The sequence below is a fragment of the Thalassophryne amazonica genome, chromosome 3, assembly GCF_902500255.1.
Source record: "Thalassophryne amazonica chromosome 3, fThaAma1.1, whole genome shotgun sequence".
NCBI classification, from domain to species: domain Eukaryota; kingdom Metazoa; phylum Chordata; class Actinopteri; order Batrachoidiformes; family Batrachoididae; genus Thalassophryne; species Thalassophryne amazonica.
In genome coordinates, this window is record NC_047105.1 from 79514161 (window position 1) to 79533626 (window position 19466).

The window sequence follows — 19466 nt, forward strand, 5'->3', positions numbered from 1 at the left end:
ATTTTATAAACTAATAACAGTACTTTAAAATCCGATCTTGCAGCAACTGGAAGCCAGTGCAGGGACGCCAAAATGGGCGTAATGTGGTCAAACTTTCTGCTTTGTGTCAAAAGTCTGGCAGCAGCATTTTGAGCCAGTTGAAGACCCCTAATCCTGGACTGCGGTAAGCCAGAAAATAGGGCATTACAGTAGTCCAATCTAGAAGAGACAAATGCATAAATCAAAGTCTCAGCATCAGCCATAGACAGGATGGGATGAATCTTCGCTATATTTCGCAAATGGAAGAAAGCAGTCCCGTAATGTCTCTAATGTGGAGATCAAAGGACAACGTAGGATCAAAAATTACTCCAAGGTTCCTCACTTTATCTGTATGATGTATAACACACGAACCTAAGCTAAGTGCTAGCTGATCAAATTGATGCCGATACCTTGCTGGACCAAGAACCATAACTTCAGTCTTAACAGAATTTAAAAGTAGGAAGTTACTAGACATACAACTTCTTACTGATACAAGGCAATCTTCCAAAGATTTTATGTGAATGAGATTACCAGCAGTTATTGGCATGTACAATTGAGTGTCATCAGCATAGCAATGAAAGGGTATCCCAAAGCGCCGCAGTATATTCCCAAGGGGTGCTACATAAAGGGAAAAAAGCAGGGGCCTAAAACGGATCCTTGCGGGACCCCAAACTTCATGTCCCTACGATCAGAGGAGGTGCCATTACACAATACACAGTAAGAACGACTGGACAGGTATGATGTCAACCATGCAAGAGCAGTTCCAGTAATCCCAAAGTGATTCTTCAGCCTATTGAGTAAAATATGATGATCCACAGTATCAAACGCAGCACTAAGATCCAACAGCACCAAGACTGTAGTGGTATCTGAGTCCATTGCTCGCAAAAGGTCATTCACTACTTTAGTAAGTGCTGTCTCTGTTTAGTGATATTTTCTAAAAGCAGACTGCAGTGGCTCAAAAAGATTATTCTCAGTGAGGTAGTCCATGAGCTGTTGCGAAACCACTTTTTCCAGGATTTTAGATTAAAATGATAGATTTGATATCAGTCTATAATTTTTCAATACACTAGGGTCAAGATTGGTTTTCTTAAGTAATGGTTTAATCACTGCAGACTTGAAACATTTAGGAACAGTTAATGAGAGATTTATAATTTCCAGCACAGTCGGTCCAAGAGTGGGCCACAGGTCCTTAAACAGTTTTGTTGGTATAGGATCAAATAAACAGGTTGTGCTTTTAGTAGACGTCATGAGCTTCGTCAGCGCGCCTAGCGAGATACCATCAAAATCTGTAAATCTGGGTAACACCTCAGTGGGCGCATCCACCTCCATAGCAGTATGCGGTTGCTGGACCAAAGCCTGCTGAGATATGCTCAACCTAATATCCTCAATTTTCTTCTCGAAATAGTCCAAGAAGTCCTGTGCTGAAAAGGGAGAGTGAATAACAGGTGACTGTCCATGAATGAGAAATGCTACAGTTTCAAACAAAAACTTTGAATTATGCTTGTTTTTATTGATCAAAACAGAATAATAGGCACGCTTTGTAGCCAGTAGTGCATGCTTATAATCTAAGACAGCATCACGCCATGCAAGGTGGAACACCTCTAATTTAGAACTACGCCATTTCCGTTCCAAACCTTGAGCCTTCTGCCTAATGTCACGCAAGTAACCATTAAACCAAGGCGACTGCGCACTGGGAAGGTGTGGCCTTAAAAGAGGAGGCGCAACCTTATCCAGTGTAGCCTTGAGCGCTGAATTCAAGCCATCTGCAAGACTATCCACTGATTGAACATTCTCCAAACCTGAAGCCAAAATTTCAGGCAGTCTGGCTTCGAGTTCAGTCATAGTTGAGGGATTAATGCGTTGCCGCAGAGACAGACAAGGCTTTTGGTCCACTAAACGCGGCAACATAAATGCACACCTAATAAATGAGTGGTCAGAGACCACCCAGGCAAGAGGCAAAATGTCAATGTTCGTGATAGCAAGGCCACGTGTGAGAACCAAATCAAGGGTATTTCCACTAATGTGCGTTGAATCCTGAATGCATTGCTGGAATCCCAAGGCATCCACAAGTTCCATAAATGACTTGCAAAGGGGATCAGAGGGCTTATTTATATGAATGTTAAAGTCACCAATAATCAAAATGTTGTCCGCACTAGCTGACAGGCTAGAGATGAATGCACCAAATTCATCTAAGAATTCAGAATATGGGCCAGGAGGCCTATAAACAGTGACAAAATAACATGACTGATTTCCATACTTCTGACCCTGACAATATGTAGCATCATGAGCAGAGCGGAGAGTCAGATGCGCAAACAAATTATATTTATGACCCCCAACAGTCAATAAGGTAAACCTGGATTTATACATGAAAGCAACACCCCCGCCTTGCTTTGCACCACGAGACATGTGACCAAATGTGTACCCTGGTGGGCAGGCCTCATTCAGAGGAAGAACAGCTCTGGGTTTGAGCCAGGTTTCACATAACCCAATCATGTCCAAGTGATGATCCATAATTAGATCGTTGATTAACAGGGATTTTGAGGACAGTGACCTGATGTTAATGAGATCCAAACTGAAGACTTCTGTCGGTTTGACAGACTGACATCTTTGAATAGGCCTGAGTAGCTTAAAATCCACTCCACGTTTTCCATCCAGCGCCCGGAGAGTGTCAGAAACCACTGTCGTCACATCAGGACTACAAGTCCCAGAAGCTGCAGCGCTCTGATGACATGGGCGCCGAGCGCCGATGCGCTCAGCTGACCAGATAACCGGCACAGACGACCCAGTCCGATGGAATACAAACTTTCTCCCGAGGGACATTATTGTTGTTCAGTCTCCGTAGCTCAGCTGCAGAGTAGCTTAGCATCGCGCTAGCCGAGGGAGTGACGTGCGGCGTCATGCAGTGCAAAAAAGGCACTACACAATTAAAAATGGTTAAAAATGCACACTGAAGGACTAAGAACCACGTCAAGTGCATAACCAAAGATAAAAAAATCAGACTCAAAAGCAATAAAACCAAGTTACAAATGAGAAAAACTGGAGAAAAACAAGAGGAGTGGCGAACACACAACGCCAGTCTCACACAATAAATCCTGCAGGGCAGCAAGGTCCCCCTGCTCAAGCCAGCACATGTCCAGGCCCATATGAAGTTCACCAGTGACCATCTGGATGATCCAGAGGAGGCATGGGAGAAGGTCATGTGGTCAGATGAGACCAAAATAGAGCTTTTTGGAATCAACTCCACTTACCATGTTTAGAGGATGAGAACAACCCCAAGAAAACCATCCCAACCCTGAAGCATGGGGGTGGAAACATCATATTCTGGGGGTGCTCTTCTGCAAAGGGGACAGGACGACTGCACCGTATTGAAGGGAGGATGGATGGGGTCATGTATTGCGAGATTTTGGCAAACAACCTCCTTCCCTCAGTAAGAGCATTGAAGATGGGGCATGGCTGGGTCTTCCAGCATGACAATGACCCCAAACACACAGCCAGGGCAACTAAGGAGGGGCTCCGTAAGAAGCATTTCAAGGTCCTGGAGTGGCCTGGCCAGTCTCCAGACCTGAACTCAATAAAAAATCTTTGGAGGGAGCTGAAACTCCAAACCTGAAAGATTTGGAGAAGATCTGTATGGAGGAGTGGACCAAAATCCCTGCTGCAGTGTGTGAAAACTTGGTCAAGAACTACAGGAAACGTTTGACCTCTGCAATTGCAAACAAAGGCTACTGTACCAAATATTAACATTGATTTTCACAGGTGTTCAAATTCTTATCTGCAGCAGTAACATACAAATAAATTATTAAAAAAAATCATACATTGTGATTTCTGGATTTTTTTTTATTTATTTTTTTTTTTGATTATGTCTCTCACAGTGGACATGCACCTAAGATGAAAATTTCAGATCCCTCCATGATTTCTAAGTGGGAGAACTTGCAAAATCGCAGGGTGTGCAAATACTTATTTTCCTCACTGTATGTGTGTGTGTGTGTGTAATTATCTATATGTAGGTGTATGTTGGTGTGTGTGTATATGTATATATGTATGTATCTATGTATGTAGATGAAGACATGGGTTCACTAGATGTTTATGATAATGGGATTTGAGTTTGTGTTATTAACACTCACAAGGCCAAGGACTGGTCAAATGACCAATCTACCTCTAAGGCCCACAGGAGAGTCAAATGACCCCAAGATCCCCTGTGGAGAGCTACTTCTGTTATGTAAACAAGGAAGTCTCAGAACAACTCAGGGGAAGGGCTGCCTTTACTAGCCACATTCTTGTGTTTGCATATTTTCTGTCTGTGTGCCTGTTTAGCTGAAAGGGCTGCTGATTTGTGCTTAGGTGGATAAATAACTTTACCCTGGGGGAGAGATGAAATTTTGTTTTCTGAATTGTATTGAAATGTACCAAAAAACACACCAAAAGAAAACTTTGTTTCCTGGATTTTATTGAAATGTACCAAAATGTACCAAAAAACCAAAATATATACAATAGGTACAGGTTACAGTCACTCACAATGACTAACAGTCCCCACACTGCCATGGAAGGTCTTTTCTGCATTTGCCACAAGTATACCTGTCGCATTTCAATACAATTCAGAAAACAAAATTTCATCTCTCCCCCAGGGTAAAGTTATTTATCCACCTAAGCACAAATCAGCAGCCCTTTCAGCTAAGCAAATATGCAAACACAAGAATGTGGCTAGCCAAGTCAGCCCCTCCCCTGAGGTGTTCTGAGACTTCCTTGTTTACATAACAGAAGTAGCTCTCCACGGGGGATCTTGGGGTCATTTGACTCTCCGTGGGCTTTACAGGTAGAAGAGAAAAGCTTGGACCTCCCAGTGTTAAATGTGTTTGTAGCATGGCCCAAGTAGAGGGTCACCCCCTTAGAGTCTGGTCTGCTTCAGGTTTCTTCCTCAATACATCAGAGGGAGTTTTTCCTTACCACTGTCGCCTGTGTGCTTGCTCTGGGGGTTGGTAATGTGTATATATGTATGTATGTATGTATGTATATATGGGGTGGGTGTTTATAAGCTTTGCATCGGCTCACCCCTTTTTGGTCACACATGTCACTGTGGAATTGTCTTGTGTATCAGTTTTTGTTATTGTCGAGTTTGTGTGCCAAAATAAATAAATTAATTTCAATTCAAATTAAACGCAGATGATTTTATTGCATCCTTGGTGGACGTAATCACCCCCAGTAAAATCACAAAGGTACGTTTGAGCAAGGACTTTAATCTCCACTTCGCTCGTACTGTGCAGTTGAGCACTTCGCATGAAAGCACCCTTACATTGGTATGTGTGTGTGTGTGTGTGTGTGTGTGTGTGTGTGTGTGTGTGTGTGTGTGTGTGTGTGTGTGTGTGTGTGTGTGTGAGAGAGAGAGAGAGAGAGAGAGAGAGAGAGAGAGAGAGAGAGAGAGAGAGAGAGAGAGAGAGAGAGAGAGAGAGAGAATGGGTGAGTGTGAAAAATCATGTCAATGTGCTTTGAAACAGATGGAAAAGTGCTACAGAAATGCCTGGGACCAACAACCATGTTACATTCAACACAACTTAAATTGTTCTTCCAGATGATCTTCTTGATGTCTACATGCCTAAATGGGTTGAGTGATTTGCTGATTAGCTATTTACTTTAATGAGCAGTTCAACAATACCTTTTGAAGCAGCCTGTGAGTGTATATTGGACCAATGACTGAAACACTCTCTCTGTCAAACCAGCAGCAAATGGAGACCTCACTCTTTTTAGAGTTGGGGAAGGTGAAGGTGGTGAAGGGAGAGAAGATAGGCACCAGCCTTCGTATGCCATGTCCGAGAAATGGTGGGTCTCGAACATCCACCATCATTAGACTAAGGCACGACCTTACCTTAACTTCCCTTACCTTTGAGTGTACATTTACTCACCTTATTGTGTGGGTTGCTTAATCAAAAACTTGATATGGATGTCTGATATTTACAGTCAAAGTTTCTCAGTCCTACAGGTTGGAGTAGACGCACATACAGCACAACATCAACACATCCATATCCAGTGTGACTGTCAAGTAGTTACAGTAAGTCATGTATTACACAATTAGCTGTTTTGGGTTTTCAGCAAACCTTTGAACTATTTAGAGGAAAACAAGACAGTCATCATCAATAAGCTGAAACTATTAAACTATAAAAACATTAAAAACTGACATGATGAGGAATATTCACCTTATTCAGCCCTGCCCACTTTTACAACAGAGGCATTTCCGTTTTGTCTTAGGACTTCCGGTGAGCGGTGTTTTCAATATAGAATATAGGAAGTCATTCCATGGGTAGAAACAAAAACCTTTTTGAAAAGCTCAAAGGGAACGACTCTGGCTCACCCACGGGTCATCACAGAGTGGGAAGATGACATGAAAAAGTGGCCCTCCATTATTTTTAACTACTTTGTGTTGTCACTCCGCGTGGACGGCTTGGCTATGAGGAACTACGAGCTTTGCGTCGTATAAAAGCACAATCAAGTTAAAATACTACCCAACAAGTAGTACCACGGTAACACCAAGATTACATAACATTAATATACGTATGGTGTTATTTCATGTAGTGCTTGTTTGTATCAAATGCCAGAAAATGAGTGAATTAGATAGCAGCTAACGCTACAAACACAGCTTAATCGTTTGTCTCACTTGCATCCGCCGTGGCTTCTTCAACGGAGTGTTATAGTCCAACCATTTCTCTGGGTAAAGATCCAGTGGTGTGGGTTTTTTCTCCATAAAATGAAAAGAGCAGACATAGGGACGTTTGGGTGGATTTTTCAAATTCAGCGCCTTTAGCCAGCACTGGAGATCCTCGACTTTCGATGGAGGAGGGAACAAGTTAAACGCTTGTCCACAGCATTCAGATCTCTGCTTTCCATGTTCAAAACATCATTCTGAAAGCGATAGTTTCCTCTTCTTCCAGTTGTTATGGCACCCAAGAACTGAACAATTAATGCTGCTCATGTTTGGACACTTCTAGCGTGCTATGTTCCCACGTAGCTAATCATCAGACGCAGTGACAAATGGGAAGTTGCTTGACAAAATGGAGCTGCCCACCCTGACTTCCTGAATAAGGTGAATAGCAGTGTTTTGAGTTTGACTACAGTAAACAATTAGATGGGGGTGGGTAGAGATCATCCCTCGAGGTCATAAAGGTATTCGAGACCAGAGATGCAGTGACATCACTGCACATACTGCAGCTTCACAGTGCAGCTTTTCATGGCAAGTAAGATGAACATTCAAATGAACAAAAGATAAATGAAAAAAAATGGACAGTTATCTGATGTTAACAATGAAACAACAATTAAAAGCCAATGATAATCCATTAGAATTGCATATTACACTGTAAAACATTGCAGAAAAACATCAGGCAGGTATGGTTGGTTACATTTGAAAGAGGGATAAACAAAAAAGTTACATTTGCAGTCTTGAAAATTACTTCTTTCAACTCAGTAAAAAAAAAAAGTCTAACCTTGTTTTGACTGATTAAAACAGTACATGGCAGTTTCTCTGCTAAGTAACCAAGTAAGTAAAATGTGATGAGAGCTAATAGTAATAATGGCAAAAATGATCAAAAATACTATAAAAAAAAAAAGAAGCTGTATGTATATGTTTTTATGTCTCATGATCTCACCTCTTTGCTCCTCCTTCTCACCACACTCAGGCCTGAGGGGGAGGTCAGCTCCTCTTGACCTCTGCGTTCCACAGCCAAGCACAATAAGGCCACACACACATGCAAACACTTAAAACACACAAACACACACACACACGCAAGGGTCAAAAACATGTGCTCATTCACATACATGTCTGTGCCTTTCTCATGTAAAAACAGAGCTCAAAAATTTACTCCTGCCCAAACTCCATTTCATGGCCAGGAGGCTGGGTTTGTGTTCTATGTCTAATGCTCGTGGGGCAGCTTCAGTCCTGTGTGTGGGGGGATTTGGATGTACTTTTTCATGAGATTGTCAGTGTAAGATACCTCGTGATTGATTCTCGTCCTGGCGGGAAGCTGTCATGGTCCTGTCCCTGTGCATGTCCTTCTTCATGGAGGCAGACTATTCTCTTGCACTTGTCATTGCTGAGCTGTCCTGCCTGGCTTTGGGGCCGCGTTGCATGGATGCAACTTCTCACCACCATTCACTTTATCATGCTTCTATCACATTTGGCACACTGATTGATAGCTTTCACACAAATAATGAAGCAAATAAGTATTTGATCCACTGTCAATTTTGCAAGCGTTTCCACCTACAAAGATTGGAGAGGTCTGTAATTTTTATCATAGGTACACTTCAACTGTGAGAGACAGAATCTAAAAAAAAAAAAAAAAAAATCACATTGTATGATTTTTAAATAATTCATCCATCCATCCATTTTCTTCCACTTTATCCGGAGTGGGGTCGGGGTGGGCAGCAGCTCAAGCAAAGCCGCCCAGACCTCCCGATCCACACACACCTCCCCCAGCTCCTCCGGGGGAACCCCGAGGTGTTCCCAAGCCAGCCGAGAGACGGAGTCCCTCCAGCGTGTCCTGGGTCTTCCCCGGGGCCTCCTCCCAATGGGACGTGCCCGGAACATCTCTCCAGCGAGGCGTCCAGGGGGCAACCGGAAAAGATGCCTGAGCCACCTCAGCTGGCTCCTTTACACGTGGAGGAGCAGCGGCTCGACTCCGAGCTCCTCCCGAGTGACCGAGCTCCTCACCCTATCTCTAAGGGACCGCCCAGCCACCCTGCGGAGGAAACTCATCTCGGCCGCTTGTACTCACAATCTCGTTCTTTCGGTCATGAGCTAAATCTCATGACCATAGGTGAGGGTTGGAACGTAGATCGATCGGTAAATCGAGAGCTTTGCTCCCCTGCTCAGTTCTCTCTTCACTACGACGGTCTGATACAGTGACTGCATCACTGCAGACGCTGCACCGATCTGTCTATCGATCTCATGCTCCATCCGTCCCTCGCTCGTGAAAAAGACCCAGAGATACTTAAACTCCTCCACTTGAGGCAAGGCACATTTTTCCGGTCGAGAACCATGGCCTCAGATTTGGAGGTGCTGATTTTCATCACGGACACTTCACACTCGGCTGCAAACCACCCCAGTGCAAGCTCAGGCTCCTTCCACCCCCGCCAGGTGACATTCCATGTCTCAACAGCCAGGGGCTGTGAGCGCAGACCGGGCCGCCGGGCCACCCGCCCTCGACTGCCACCCAATCCTCTCTGCACCCGACCCCCATGGCCCCATCTGCATGTGGTGAACCCACATCGCTCTTTCGGGCTGAGCCCGGCCAGGCACCGTGGGCTAAGGCCCAACCACCAGGTGCTTGTGCGCGAGCCCCAACCCCAGGCCTGGCTCCAGGGTGGGGCCCTGGCTCTGCCATACAGGGCGAGATCTCGGTCCTTGAATTTGTACTGGTCATGGGAGCTTCTGAACTGCCCTTAGTCTGACCCGTCACCTAGGATCTGTTTGCCTTAGGAGACCCTACCAGGGGCACAAAGCTCCCGACAACATAGCTGCTAGGATCATCCGGGTACGCAAACTCCCCCACCACGATAAGGTGGCAGTTCTATTCTGCACAGTTTTGCTGTATTAATTGCACCTGTTTGAACTCGTTACCTGTATAAAAGACGTATATTTACACACTCAGTCAATCACACTCTAACCTATCCACCATGGCCAAAACCAAAGAGCTGTCTAAGGACACCAGGGACAAAACTGTAGACCTGCACAAGGCTGGGATGGGCTACAGGACAACAGGCAAGCAGCTTGGTGAGAAGGCAACAACTGTTGGTGTAATTATTAGAAAATGGAAGAAACACAAGATGACTGTCAATCTTCCTCGGTCTGGTGCTCCATGCAAGATCTCACCTCGTGGGGTAAGGATGATTCTGAGAAAGTCAAGAACTACACAGGAAGACCTGGTCAATGACCTGAAGAGAGCTGGGACCACAGTTGCAAAGATTACATTAGTAACACACTACACCGTCATGGTTTAAAATCCTGCAGGTCACGCAAGGTCCCCCTGCTCACACCAGCACATGTCCAGGTCCATTTGAAGTTCACCAGTAACGATCTGGATGTTCCAGAGGAGACATGGGAGAAGGTCATGTGGTGAGATGAGACCAAAATACAACTCCACTCACCATGTTTGGAGGATGAGAACAACCCCAAGAACACCATCCCAACCGTGAAGCATGGGGGTGGAAACATCATTTTTGGGGGTGCTTTTCTGCAAAGGGGACCAGACGAATGCACCATATTGAAGGGAGGATGGATGGGGTCAAGTATCAGGAGACAACCTCCTTACTTCAATAAGTGCATTGAAGATGGATCGTGGCTGGGTCTTCCAGCATGACAATGACCCCAAACACACAGCCAGGGCAACTAAGGAGTGGCTCCGTAAGAAGCATTTCAAGGTCCTGGACTGGCCTGGCCAGTCTCCAGAGCTGAACTCAATAGAAAATCTTTGGAGGGAGCTGAAACTCCAAACCTGAAAGATCTGGAGAAGATCTGTATGGAGGAGTGGACCAAAATCCCTACTGCAGTGTGTGCAAACTCGGTCAATAACTACAGGAAACGTCTGACCTCTGTAATTGCAAACAAAGGTTTCTGTACCAAATAATGTCTGTTTTTCTATTGTATCAAATACTTATTTTATGCAATAAAAAGCAAATTATTTTTTAAAATCATAAAATGTGATTTTCTAAAAAAAATTAGATTGTGTCTCTCACAGATAAATTGTACCTATGATAAAAATTACAGACCTCTCCATTCTTTGTCAGTGGGAAAACTTGGTGAGTGGACCAAATGCTTATTTGCCTCACTGTGTATGTGCACATAAACATTTATTGTTTTCTCAAAATACACAGTAATTCATATGAAATTGTGCATAATCCTCAGGCATGCAACTGCTGTCCTGGCTTCCTCCTTAGGTGGACATGATCTGTGGTCTGCTTGTTCGTTAGTCTGCATGTTGTTTTTCACTCTTTCTCCTCACTGTCCTTGTTGGTGTCTTTGTTGCTGTCACAAGCACTCGCTTAGATGGTATGTGTCGCTCTCACAGTTATTATTGCTGTTCTGTGGCCCTGTTTTGTGTTACCCTGTTGATCTTTGAGAACAGGAAAGGGATCAGCAAATCTCAGCTGTAATATTAAAAAATTGCATATATTCTTATGATATTAGCTAAACTGCAGGATTGTCTTACAGACATAAAGACATGGATGACCTCTAATTTCCTGCTTTTAAACTCAGATAAAACTGAAGTTATTGTACTTGGCCCCACAAATCTTAGAAGCATGGTGTCTAACCAGATCTTTACTCTGGATGGCATTTCCCTGACCTCTAGTAATACTGTGAGAAATCTTGGAGTCATTTTTGATCAGGATATGTCATTCAAAGCGCATATTAAACAAATATGTAGGACTGCCTTTTTGCATTTACGCAATATCTCTAAAATCAGAAAGGTCTTGTCTCAGAGTGATGCTGAAAAACTAATTCATGCATTTATTTCCTCTAGGCTGGACTATTGTAATTCTTTATTATCAGGTTGTCCTAAAAGTTCCCTAAAAAGCCTTCAGTTAATTCAAAATGCTGCAGCTAGAGTACTGACGGGGACTAGCAGGAGAGAGCATATCTCACCCGTGTTGGCCTCTCTTCATTGGCTTCCTGTTAATTCTAGAATAGAATTTAAAATTCTTCTTCTTACTTATAAGGTTTTGAATAATCAGGTCCCATCTTATCTCAGGGACCTCGTAGTACCATATCACCCTAATAGAGCGCTTCGCTCTCAGACTGCAGGCTTACTTGTAGTTCCTAGGGTTTGTAAGAGTAGAATGGGAGGCAGAGCCTTCAGCTTTCAGGCTCCTCTCCTGTGGAACCAGCTCCCAATTCAGATCAGGGAGACAGATACCCTCTCTACTTTTAAGATTAGGCTTAAAACTTTCCTTTTCGCTAAGGCTTATAGTTAGGGCTGGATCGGGTGACCCTGGACTATCCCTTGGTTATGCTGCTTTAGACGTAGACTGTGGGGGGGTTCCCATGATGCATTGTTTCTTTCTCTTTTTGCTCTGTATGCATCACTCCGCATTTAATCATTAGTGATCGATCTCTGCCCCCCTCCACAGCATGTCTTTTTCCTGGTTCTTTCCCTCAGCCCCAACCAGTCTCAGCAGAAGACTGCCCCTCCCTGGGCCTGGTTCTGCTGGAGGTTTCTTCCTGTTGGGAGGGAGTTTTTCCTTCCCACTGTTGCCAAGTGCTTGCTCACAGGGGGTCGTTTTGACCGTTGGGGTTTTTCATGATTGTTGTATGGCCTTGCCTTGCAATATAAAGCGCCTTGGGGCAACTGTTTGTTGTGATTTGGCGCTATATAAAAAAAGAGTTGATTGATTGATTGATAAGCCTGCTTAGAATCATACGGGAGTGACATATACAGACCAGAGGTTAAAAAATTCTTCTTGAAGTAAACTGCTGCCTACCCATATATCTTTGACAACCCCATACATTGTTGCATAAAAAGTTTTAAAACATAGTTTGCATTACGGTTGGACACCGCACACTTAAGTGGTATATCACAATGTGTACCACAGCACATCAGTCAGGAAAGCTCTTCTGGGTTCTTGCTGGCTTGGATTATTTTTTTTCCATGCTCTGTGTGAAATTTGGCCCTGAGTTGACCATCGTCACAAGCCACTCTCAAATGAACAGCCGAGACACTGTCCTAGCCTTACTTCACTCGGGGGGTTTGGTGCACAGATGTAAACATGATCACATAGCTTCTACTCATCTCTATTTATTGGTGAAGGTACTGTAGCAGGATGAAGGTCCTGGGCCATGATTGAAAAGACATTCCCGTTAGCTTGGCTAATGGGGAATTCCCCTTAAAAAAAAGGGGGGGGGGGAGATTCCCCTTTGGCTGACGTGGTAGAGGAATGGACTTTAGTTCGATCCCACCGCCGTCCCAGCCACAAAGGTCCTACGGTCACAGTACTGTAACTACATCTCCAGAAAATTTCAGAACTACAATTTTGAAATTCCTTATGTGGGATGCTGGAAAAATAATTTGTAATGTTTAGAATGAGATAAGAGAATAAGAAATTAGACCTGAAAATATAACTAGCATTTCTGCACAATGTTACAAAAAAGTCTGTACACTGTATTTTGAGAACTCTTGCACAAAATACATTGTTGATCCTGTAACTTCTTTGTGACTGCATGGGACAAATAAGACTGTAGATGCCACATACAGTAGTGTTCAGAATAATAGTAGTGCTATGTGACTAAAAAGATTAATCCAGGTTTTGAGTATATTTCTTATTGTTACATGGGAAACAAGGTACCAGTAGATTCAGTAGATTCTCACAAATCCAACAAGACCAAGCATTCATGATATGCACACTCTTAAGGCTATGAAATTGGGCTATTAGTAAAAAAAAAAAGTAGAAAAGGGGGTGTTCACAATAATAGTAGCATCTGCTGTTGATGCTACAAACTCAAAACTATTATGTTCAAACTGCTTTTTTAGCAATCCTGTGAATCACTAAACTAGTATTTAGTTTTTCATGATTTCTTCACATCTGCGAGGCATTAATTTTGTTGGTTTGGAACCAAGATTTTGCTTGTTTACTAGTGTGCTTGGGGTCATTGTCTTGTTGAAACACCCATTTCAAGGGCATGTCCTCTTCAGCATAAGGCAACATGACCTCTTCAAGTATTTTGACATATCCAAACTGATCCATGATACCTGGTATGCGATATATAGGCCCAACACCACAGTAGGAGAAACATGCCCATATCATGATGCTTGCACCATCATGCTTCACTGTCTTCACTGTGAACTGTGGCTTGAATTCAGAGTTTGGGGGTCGTCTCACAAACTGTCTGTGGCCCTTGCACCCAAAAAGAACAATTTTACTCTCATCAGTCCACAAAATATCCCTCCATTTCTCTTTAGGACAGTTGATGTGTTCTTTGGCAAATTGTAACCTCTTTTGCACATCTTTTATTTAACAGAGGGACTTTGCGGGGGATTCTTGCAAATAAATTAGCTTCACACAGGCGTCTTCTAACTGTCACAGCACTTACAGGTAACTCTGGACTGTCTTTGATCATCCTGGAGCTGATCAATGGGTGAGCCTTTGCCATTCTGGTTATTCTTCTATCCATTTTGATAGTTGTTTTCTGTTTTCTTCCACGCGACTCTGTTTTTTTGTCCATTTTAAAGCATTGGAGATCATTGTAGATGAACAGCCTATAATTTTTTGCACCTGCGTATAAGTTTTCCCCTCTCCAATCAACTTTTTAATCAAACTACGCTGTTCTTCTGAACAATGTCTGGAACGTCCCATTTTCCTCAGGCTTTCAAAGAGAAAAACATGTTCAACAGGTGCTGGCTTCATCCTTAAATAGTGGACACCTGATTCACACCTGTTTGTTCCACAAAACTGACAAACTCATTGACTGAATGCCACACTACTATTATTGTGAACACCCCCTTTTCTACTTTTTTACTAATAGCCCAATTTCATAGCCTTAAGAGTGTGCATATCATGAATGCTTGGTCTTGTTGGATTTGTGAGAATCTACTGAATCTACTGGTACCTTGTTTCCCATGTAACAATAAGAAATATACTCAAAACCTGGATTAATCTTTTTAGTCTAATAGCACTACTATTATTCTGAACACTACTGTATATCAAGGTAGAAGGCAAGAATTTGAAAGAAAATTGATGCTGTCATCAAATTCTGGCGTGGGGGGCACTGATCACCCCAGCTCCCCTCTGGATCCACCTATGCATTAGAATGGCTGCATGCTGAAGAAAGAATTCTTGAACAGAGGGAAAAAAGAGGGAAAAAACAGGGATAGAGGAACATGCATTTGACATGCACTCACACAGAGGCCAACATTTTCACCTTTCAGTGTGCCTCTCAAAGCCATGCTGCTGCACATGTACAGATACATCTTTGTGTTGCTGGAATTTGGTTGTGTGCTTGATGAAGATTCCTCATCCCCTCACTGACTGACGTCTGACCCCTCGATGCACACATGAACACATGCACTGAAACAAATGCCCAGTATGTGTGGGGATTTCTGGGATTATACAGCATACGAAAGTGAGACCAGACAGGGTACAGCTTGACAAAATGCCAACTTTTTTTTTTTGTATTTCTGATTAAGGATGAATGGAAGTGTAGTAACCTGTCTGTATTTGTGTGCCGTTATTGTGTGTGCATGTGTGTGTGTCAGACAATCTATGTGGGGAAAAAAATTGGATTTATGTTAAGGTTGACATGGCTAGTGGCCACAATTTATGAGTAATTGTAGCTGGAGACCTACTGAACAGAGAGAAGTGAGTTTTTTGTGTTTTCTTTTTATGTCGATCTATAAAGATCTGTGACCTCTGCCTCAATGCCTTGTTGGTGACCTCATCAAAGAGAGATGAGAAAACAAGCATGCCTCTTGAGGACAGTAGCTATTCATCACTCCATCTTTGTAGCCTTCTTCAGCGTTGTGTACGCCATAAGGAGAAATCAATGGCTTAAATAGAGACAATGAACCACACAGACAGACATAAAAATCTGATGCACACAGAGATATCTAGAAGAACTCTTGATCATATGAATTTGTTATGAGGCCATACATGTTGTTTGTATTTAAAATGTTTCACCTTATAGTGAAAGAAATGGGACACAGTTGTTGTGCTTTATTTTGAAACTCAAAAATAAGTTGGTCTTATTGTCTTCACTCTTACACACGAGCTGCCCATATCAACATCAAAAAGTGGCACACAGTATGGTGCAAAAAAATAGTACAACCCCAGACCAGAAAAGCCTGCACGATATGGAAAATACAAATTAAAAACTGTGATTCTGTGACCCTTGACTGGGCATAGACAAGGAATGAATGAATGATTATTACATTTACTCTAACCTCTGTTTCATTGCAGACCGCATGAACCCAAGATATGTCATAATCTGTGTAGTCAACTTCATTATCCTATGTGTTGGCGATAGCAGGAAATTGTTGTTATTGGTCTGTGTATCTGGACAAGGTAACCCAAAACATATCTAGAGGGGATTAGATTTTGGAGTAGTTAAGTCAGACGTCAAGGTCAAAAACATGGTCCAAAAACACTTTTTCAAATATCTCAACAACCAAGAAGCCTAGATGGACGAAAGAAAGCATGTACTGAGCAACAAAATAATCAAGTCAAACAGAGGTCATATGATGAAGTCATAGCATAGTCAAAAACACCATTACAGACATATGTATATTTACTTGTACATTTATATTTTGGTGCTCAGGTATGCATCAAACCCTCTGATGTCTTTCATTTCATTTGTTAATATAAATCCATTCCTGCATTTAAAGTACATGTTGCAGGCTTTTTAACATCCCAGTTAGCAACACAACATCAAGTATTCATTATTGTAAGTCTCCCTGCGCATATGCGCTCATAATTAGTGGTTTCTGCTGTGTTTTATTCCTGTCCGGAAGCGAGGAAACAGGTGCATTTCCGGAAAACATCTCACTTGGCAATTCTCTGCAATTCTCGGCATATCTCTGCGTGTGATGTAATTAATAGCAAAACAGAAACATCCCAGGCAGAGACAGACAGAGGGAAACAAATGCGGTTATGTCCAATAATGAAGCTTCTGAGCTTTTCTTTGAAATCAGCGGCTCGGATTTACAGAAGAGACGACACACTTCTCCCAGAAACTCTTAACTTTTTCAGAGTCTGTCGGATTTTGGAACTTAAAGTATCGTGATGCTGCTGTTTGTGTCACAGCTGCTGGTTTTACTGCTGCTGTGATCATCGACGTGCCTGGACACGCAGATGTATGTCTCGTATTGGAAAAACTCAGAAGATGCTATTTTTAGGATATAATGGACTCTCTAATGTGCCACAATCCAGACAGAATTCGAGTTGAAGGCAGAGCTGTGATCAAAACCTGAGAGCGAGTGGACCTGGACATTATTCTTGGGCCGAGTTGAACTTGAAAATGATCTCTGGCTGTGGAGCCGAGTGACGACGAGTGGACCATTCCATGGCTGGCCATCGCAATTGCAATCGTGTGCGTGAGGGCTTCTTTTTGTTCTAGACTAATTTGTAAATCTTTACACTGGGGTGAGGAATGTTAATTTTTTTCATCTTTTACTTTCTGCTCCCCTCCACAACATGTCTTTTTCCTGCTTCTCTCCCTCTGCCCCTCCCTGAGCCTGGTTCTGCTGGAGGTTTCTTCCTGTTAAAAGGGAGTTTTTCCTTCCCACTGTCGCCAAGTGCTTGTTCACAGGGGGTCGTTTTGACCGTTGGGGGTTTTCCGTAATTATTGTATGGCCTTGCCTTGCAATATAGAGCGCCTTGGGGCAACTGTTTGTTGTGATTTGGCGCTATATAAATAAAATTGATTTGATTTTGATTTGACTTTGTTTTCTTTTCAGTGATGCTTTCAATGAAAGTATTTTTTTTACTTTGAGAGAGTCTGTGGATATGGTGTGTGTGTGTGTGTGTGTGTGTGTGTGTGTGTGTGTGTGTGTGTGTGTGTGTGTGTGTGTGTGTGTGTGTGTGTGTGTGTGTGTGCGCGCGGGCGCGCGTTGTTTTAACAGCAGCAGCTGTTTTAACTCCCAATTTAGACGGACGTCTGGCTGAATTTGAACAATATACGAGGGCTGTCAATAAAGTAACGGTCCTTTTTATTTTTTTCAAAAACTATATGGATTTCATTCATATGTTTTTACGTCAGACATGCTTGACGTGAGATTTTGAGGTGATTCTGTCGCTTTAAGGACTTTTCACGGTGCGAGACGTCGTGTAGCGCTCTCAGGCGGCGTCATCAAACAACGCGCCAGTCTCTCAGCAACTTCTCAGACAAAGGAATTCCGACGAGGGGCTGGACGACTCCTCCCACAAGGAGTGCTCACAGGCGAATGACTTCACCGACAGGCGTGGAAAAACTCACGCATGCGCACGAGGGTTCAAGCATGTCTGACGTAAAAACATATGAATGAAATCCATATAGTTTTTGAAAAAAATAAAAAGGAACATTACTTTATTGACAGCCCTCGTATAATCTGTATTAAGCTTGTAGACTCTCTCAAATGTCATTAACTGTCAGTCTCGCTAAGGAACTTTTTAAAAGATAATTAATGTTGAATAATCCCTTAAAAACAGCATGTGGGTTAAAACGGCTGTTATGCTGTTTTAACCCGCATGTTAGCTGTTTATTGCCGCTTAATGGACGTGGAATGTCTCCGTGATATTTGTACAGGCAACATGATGACACAGATATATATATTTATTAGATTTTGTCACAGTTATATACAACACTTATTAGCGTTTTTAACGTTTTCCTTTTACCATGAATGAATCAAAATCAACAGTTATCACTTAAAAATGAGTGTCATCATAACACAACATCACACTTGTGTAAACTAATTAATTAATCTGTGCCTCAGTTCTTAACGTTAGCAGAAACATTCCATTGAAGCGTATGCCAGGACACTTCTAGTAATGATGTTACCTGTCAGAAACACCCGAGTATTCATGAATAATTTGTTTTCGGACATCTCCATAGCTGTCTGTTGCGAATGCCGTATACTTTGAAACCGGTCACTGAAGTGCACAAAGTAATCCCGGTGGATCATTGGATGGTCACGAACAGCTTAAATCTAAATTGTTATGATTTCAGTGCGACATGTCTTTTAAGGTCTGCAATATATTCCAAATATAAGTAATAAATCATCACTTTTACAAGCAGTTTTCTTGAAACAAGTAAGTAATGGGTGCATGAACATTTCTGAGTTTCTGATTATGTCTTGGACTTCATTTACACCAATCATTAAGAAATACAAACATTATAGTACTGTGTGGTAAATTTGTGTCACGTAGGCAGTCCTCAAAATTTGAGTGTCCATACTTGAAGGAGACTATGGGTTGCCACGGACTTTACACCGAGGGACCTCTGGTGGCCATTTCTGGCTGATGAAAACATCACCGAGCTCAATACTAATACGAGGTCTGTTAGAAAAGTATCGGACCTTTTTATTTTTTTCAAAAACCATATAGATTTGAATCACGTGTGGTTGCATCAGCCAAGCTTGAACCTTTGTGCGCATGCGTGAGTTTTTTCACGCCTGTCGGTTGCGTCATTCGCCTGTGAGCAGGCTTTGTGTGAGCACTGGTCCACCCCCTTTGTCGGATTTTTATTGCAAATAAAATGTCTGAACGATTTGGAGCTTTGCTGCATCACATTTTTCCAGAAACTGTGAGAGACCTCCAGGTGGACACCATTCGGAAAATTCAGATGGCTTTCAGGGACCATTTTATGGGGATTACACAGATTAAGGACTGCTCCAGCTGGTTTAAAGACCGCCACAGCGTCTGAGAGCGCGCCGCGCTCCGAGCGTCGATCGACAGGCTGAATCAACCAGATCATTTCCAACGTGAAGGCTTTGTTGATCCGGGAC

General features: G+C 42.7%; 1 long non-coding RNA gene across 1 annotated transcript; it reads left to right on the forward strand.

Moving 5' to 3' along the window:
• The first annotated feature begins 1208 nt into the window (after nucleotides 1-1208).
• Nucleotides 1209-18899, forward strand: LOC117507956. Its single transcript, XR_004559903.1, has 3 exons — nucleotides 1209-1219; nucleotides 18303-18307; nucleotides 18732-18899. It is a non-coding gene; the product is annotated as an uncharacterized LOC117507956 (long non-coding RNA).
• Nucleotides 18900-19466: the final 567 nt, after the last annotated feature.